Consider the following 5,953-nt stretch of genomic DNA (forward strand, 5'->3'; position numbering starts at 1 on the left):
CTCCATGCCCAGTCTTGGGAGTGGGTGGGAAGGGAATCAGGCAGAGTGAGGAGCAACAAAGATCTGCCCTTGTAGAGGAGGAGGTCGTGAGAGAAGGGCTGCTGGGCTTGGTGGGTAAGGACTCCATAGACCTCAGGAGATGCCTGCGGGGCAGGAGCTTGTGCGAAAGTGTCCTGTGCCTGAGTGTGTATGTGTGTGCACATATGCATGCACGGTATGCTGGGCTTGGGACTTTGAACAGCAGTGTATATGGGGGAGACAGGGGCCCCTCTGACCTGGGTGGGACACAGGGTGTCACCTCCCTAGCCTCACAGCCTGCATCTGTCACAGCCAGCCAGGACCCCTGAGTGTCGAAGCAAGGTAAACTGTGTTTAATGGGAGCCAGTTTTGTTTTGTTTTGTTTTGTTTTGCAGTATAGGGGATTGAATCCTTCTCAATGTGCAGCCTTCTCAATGACTTATGTTCCTAGCCCTTTAAAACACAAATTGAGACAGTCTCACTAGGTCTGTAAGTTGTCCAGACTAGGCTGGCATTTGCAGCCCTCTTACCTCAGTTTGCTAGCATGCTGGGATTGTAGGTGCGCACTACCACGCCTGGCAGAAGTCATGTTCTAAAATTGTCATGAAGACTCATCAGAGAGATCTCTCCAGAACCTTCTGGCTGGGAGTGGGCCCTGGATGTCCGGCCTTGGAGCAGTCAGAGTGAGCCCTGTGGCCAAAGCTTGTGGCCTAGACAAGGAGTCACAGGGGCAGCAGGCAGCACTCGGGGCCTGAGGTCAGCAGGCTGAGCTCCTTGGGGGTGGAACAAGCTGGGTGGGCTTCTTGGGGTAGGAGCCAAAGTCAGGCTGAGAAGGCTGGACTCTGACCCAAGGAGATCTGGGCAGTCCTTGGCCTGCCTGGACGCAGTCCCCCAGCCCATCTGCCCTAGGGCAGCTGAGGTCCCGGCATGTGTGGGACCATAGCACCTGTGCATGTGTGTGTGTGTGTGTGTGTGTGTTTGTGCATGCACGCGTGGGTCTCCCTGACAGCCAATGCTTCACAGGCGTCCGCGCCAGCTCCCACTCCCGCCTGCCTGTGCCTGTTTATGAAGCGGAGGGTAAGTGTTTAATTAGTTGCCTAATTGCCTGGGTAATTGGGAGACGTACTCGGCTCTCTGCGTAATCAGTCGGAACAAGCCTCGAAAATATCTGGCCCAATATTCATTAGTGTGGTTCAATCGTTAAACAGTCACCGTGTTTGGTTCATGACAAGGCCCAGCAAACAGCTGTGTGCCTCACAGTCGCCCACCCGTCCATCTAAGCAGGCTGTTCCTCACATGTCTGACAGACAGACAGATAGACAGCTGCTGGGCACAGGTGCAGGACCAGGAGGAGCTGCACCTCCCTGGGCTCAGCATCCTTTATAGACAAAGAGTCCCTTAATCATTGGCAAGGGGCAGCAGACAGGGTTAATGCACAGAGCTAGACACGGGTGGGGGTTGGCCTGTGGGCAGGGGCTGCACCAACAAGAGTGCCCCAACAGTGTGTGACACACTGTTCACAACTGTGCCCATTTTACAGACCGGGAAACCAAGGCCAGGGAGGCAGAGCAGCCTGGTTGAGCCAGGTGTCTTTATCAGCAGCCCTTGGCCCCTTCTGGATATGTGACCATTCCCTCTGTTTGTCCCTTGTCCCAGAGCCCCACCAGCTGACTATGCAATGCCACCACTGGCAGGTGCCATCAGGTGGGCCTGGACCCTCAGAGCAAGACACAGTGCTGTTCCACATCTGCCTGCTGCTGCGATTGAAGCCCCACCCTTGACCCCAGTGCCCTCTTTTACTTCTCGTGGTCGCCAGGGGTAGCAGGGTCCAGGGTCTGCATGGCCCTGACTAAGCCAGGTCTGCGGCCTGCCAAGGATGTGCCAGGTATTTCGCACAGGGACTGTGCAGTGAGGGTCCCCAAGGAGGAGGTGGGCCTGGAGGCAGGCAGGGGACTCCCAGGAAGTGGGGGCCCAGAGGGAGGGAAAGAAGAGCATGCTGGGTGGAGCAGTGTGTCCCAGGCCCACACGGGAGGGACATGGGAGACTGGAGGCTGGGCAGGGACGTGGGGTGCACGGGTGGTGGTGATTAAATGGGGGGGTCCAGCAGACATGGACAGCATTTGGAGTCATGGGAAGTCTTCAGGGCTTTAGGTGGGGACTGACACAGCTCCCTAACGTGTTTTGTTTGGGGGGGTTGAATTTTTTGTTGTTGGTGGTGGGTTTTTTTGTTTTTTATTTTGTTGTTGTTGTTGTTTTGCAGAACAATACTGGGGATTAAATCCGCAACTCTTTTTTAATTTTTTTGTTTGAGAGCCTCATTCTAAGTTGCTAAGTTGCTTAGGCCCGGCTTGAACTTGCCACCCTCCTCGTCCAGCCTCCCAGGGTGCTGGAATTACCATCAGGTCCTGCTAAAGCTGACATCATAAGCTGACTGTAAGGAGGATGTGATTCCCAGCAGAAGCTGGGGCATCTGTGCTCTTGTCCAGCAAACGTGAACACGGTGGCCCAGGGAAGCTACAGACACCTCTCACAGCCTGGCTGCACCTGCCCTGGCTCTGCAGGGGAGCTGGCTTCACCCCTGGGAGTCCTGGTCTCTGCCTTGGGAGTGGGAGATGAGGGTGGGGAAAACCTGCTCTCACAGGGCTGCGGTCTGCCCAACACTCTGCAGCCCAGACCCTTCCCACCACAAAGCGCCTCTGTGCTGCCGCCACCCAGATGGCCAGAACTGGGTGCTCCCCTGAGAGCCGCCCTGCACCTAGTTCTGCCCTTGTGGGGAAACAGCTGCTCTGTAACCCCACCCCCATGCCCTGGCAGCCCTGAGCGATGTTCCAGGTGACCAGCACTGGTAGTCCAGGAGCTCCACCTCAGCCTTGGGCATTTGAGGGTCACACACAGAGTGTCTCTTGTCCTCCTGGTACAGACATCCGGCTTTATGGCAACTATCTAGGAAGAGCTGAACCCTAAATCAGGAACCTGGGTTGGAGTCCAAGCTCTCCTGCGCAACCTTCTGTAAGCTGTTTGCCCTCAGTGCAAACATTCGCATTGTCTGTCATTTGTTGAATTCGAATAAAAATGGCACCCACTGGTGGGGTTTTGTGGAGATACGAACCTGGACACTAACTACATCGAAGGGATCAGTGCAGGGTAGAAATACGAGTAGCTATGTCTTGTGGTGCACTCCACATTGCTTGACCTGGTATGAGTCTTTCCAAATGTCACCTCGTTTGGCTTAGTCCTCCCTGTCACTTTTTTCCAACAGAGGTGAATGTCACATGACATGGAGTGAATCACCACCCATTTGCAAGGAGCACCTTTGCATCCACAGAGCTGTGGGGTCAGTGCACTGCCCCAAACCTTTCTCCCAAAGGAGATTAGGTGCCCAGTCGTCTCATGCCCTTCACCCAGGGAAACGTGGCTCATTTCCTGTGGACACGTTGGCCCTGCACATAGCCCAGCGTGAGGCATCTACTAACAGGCTTCCTTCTCTCCGCTGCGTGACCATGTGTGGTGCCATGTGGGTAACCCTGTGTAGACCCCAAATGCCTGTCTGACCAGGTGTTTTAACTGTATTTCCAGGGGACAGAGGGCACGGATAGGCTGCACCTGTTTCCTGGGCATGTGGTGCCTGATATGAGACACAGAGGGTTGGACAGAGGAGGGACCCGAGATGCACCCACTCTCCCCAAGCCCGAGATCTTATCTTCATTAAAAACTGAGATATTTTGTACACCATGGATATTCTTTCTCTAGGTTTATTGAAAAATTTATAATTAAACCCTTGATTTTTATTTACTCGTAGTCACATGCAGGTGTAAGAAATACTGTGGCACGCACTTTGCCTGTGGCAACATCCTGCAAAACAATAGTGCATTACCAAGGCCAGGAAACTGCCTGTGCACCGCCTCACGGACAGTTTCTATAATTGTATTTCCCCTATCGTGGGGCTTGTGCTGTTGTTGCTATGAATTTTACTCAAACAAGTGATGTAAATATCATGATGCATCGTAATTGTTTTGTTTAAGTCATCAATTGTTATCTAGATGCATTTGTTTGTTTGATTTTCTGTTTATTTATTTTGCAGTACTGACAATTGACCCCAGGACCTTTGCATTAAGCTACATCCCAGCCCTTTTTCTTTTTCTTTTTCTTTGGTAATTTTAAATTTTGAAGCAGAGTCTTGCTAAGTCACTACCTTGATGAGGATGTGCTCAAACTTGTGATCCTCCTGCCTTTGCCTCCCAGAGTGCTGGGATTACAATGTGTGTCACAGCATCTGTTTTAGGAAGATTTTACTTAGTGAAACATTGTGTCTGTATGTCCTCCAATCGTCACCATTTCCTGCTCTTCACTAGTGGTACAAGTTGATGTTTCTTCCGCCTTCATTTCCTTCTGGTCAAGAGGCCCCCTCCAGCAGTCCTTTGCTGGAATGGCAAACTCTCAGCTGTTGCTGGCTGAGAATCTTTGCTTCTCTTTTTTATGAAAGACAGTTTTGCTGGGTATAGAATTCAAGGTCCGGGGTTTCTAGTATTTGCTTTTTTTTTTGTCTTTTTCTTTCTTTTTTTTTTTTTTCTCGGTACCCGGGATCGAACTCACGACTGCCTGCTTGCAAGGCAGGCACTTATGCCGCTTAGCCAAATCCCCAGCCCTAGTACTTGCTTTTTATCTTCTTGCTTTATTTTCCCTGGGAAGTCTGTAGTCATCCTTGACTTTCTCTATTTGCCTGTGTCTTTCTCCTTTGTATTAAGTACTAAGTCATCTGATTCTAGCACACCCTTTATTGGACTTCTTTTGGTGTTTCTTAAACTTGGGGATTCAGTGACTTTATTTGAGAGTTGATAGTTTCATCAAATTTTGTAAAATTTCCAGTCATTATTTCTTCAAAAAATTTTTCTTCTCCCCTCTCTCCTTTAAGGACTCTATTTCTCTATCTATTAGCTGCTCCAAGTTACCCCCACAGCTCCCTGGTACTCTTCTCATTTTTAAAAAAGTTATTGTTCTGATAACTTCTTCTGACATTAATACCATCTTGTGTATTTTGCGCTTAAGACATCATAATTTTCATACCTGTAGGCTCAGTTCAGATCTCCTGTCTATCCCCCACATCTCCACTTAGATTTTCCAACAGTTACAGTTATCAAGCTCACGTTCCGGTCACATTGGCACCTCCTCACATCTGCGTCACTCTGGTCGGTTCCGATTGGCCACGTATTTTTATTCTGGATCCAGTCTCTCTGTCTAGTTTAATACATGATAACTTTGGATGCCAGGCACTGCGAACTTCACCCCCTAGGGCATTTTCCTGGCAGGGTATTTTCGTGTTCCTGTAATATGTGTGAGCTGTGTGTGCTCTGGCTCTTGCCAAATATTCTTCCCAACCCCCAGTGAAAGGGGGCTTTTTCCAGCCATGAGTCCGTGAGGGGACAGATCCCTCCCAGGCCCATGTCAGCCCTGGGTGTCTTCGCTTGTGTTCTCAGGCAGTTCTTCCCCAGGCCCTCACACACCGAGTAGTGCTCTACAGATCTCTGAGCGCTCTCTCTCTCTCTCTCTCTCTCTCTCTCTCTCTCTCCCCCTTCCTCACCGCCTTCCCCTTTTGTGTACTCTATTCTGAAATTCAAGCCACCTTGGCCTCCCTAGACTCTTAGCAGCCGTCTCCCTTCTGCTCAGGAACCTGTATCAGGCACCCTCTGGCTCCTTCCTCCCCACAGGTGGCCTGGGCCCCCCACCCCAGCAGCCAGACTCCTCATTTCTGTCAGGTCCCAGTCCTTCCCTGTCAGCAGTCAGTATTTTGGAAGCACTTGCTGCTGATACTTCATCTGACATTGTGGTTTCAGGCGTAGCACACACCTAGCCCCTGCTGCTGTACAGTGGTTGGAAGTGGACACCTTTGCTCATTGTTTGGACCTAAGGTTAGAACCACCATCTTGGTAAAATCAGA

At 50.9% G+C, this 5,953-nt stretch overlaps 1 long non-coding RNA gene across 1 annotated transcript; it reads left to right on the forward strand.

Annotated features, from left to right (window-relative positions):
- The first annotated feature begins 636 nt into the window (after positions 1-636).
- Positions 637-3,895, forward strand: LOC106027747 (uncharacterized). The gene is made up of 4 exons (XR_001201325.2): positions 637-774; positions 1,042-1,095; positions 1,675-1,903; positions 2,279-3,895. It is a non-coding gene; the product is annotated as an uncharacterized LOC106027747 (long non-coding RNA).
- Positions 3,896-5,953: the final 2,058 nt, after the last annotated feature.

This window comes from Cavia porcellus, unplaced genomic scaffold (genome assembly GCF_034190915.1).
Source record: "Cavia porcellus strain 051 isolate PalLab524CR breed Dunkin Hartley unplaced genomic scaffold, mCavPor4.1 scaffold_23, whole genome shotgun sequence".
NCBI lineage: Eukaryota > Metazoa > Chordata > Mammalia > Rodentia > Caviidae > Cavia > Cavia porcellus.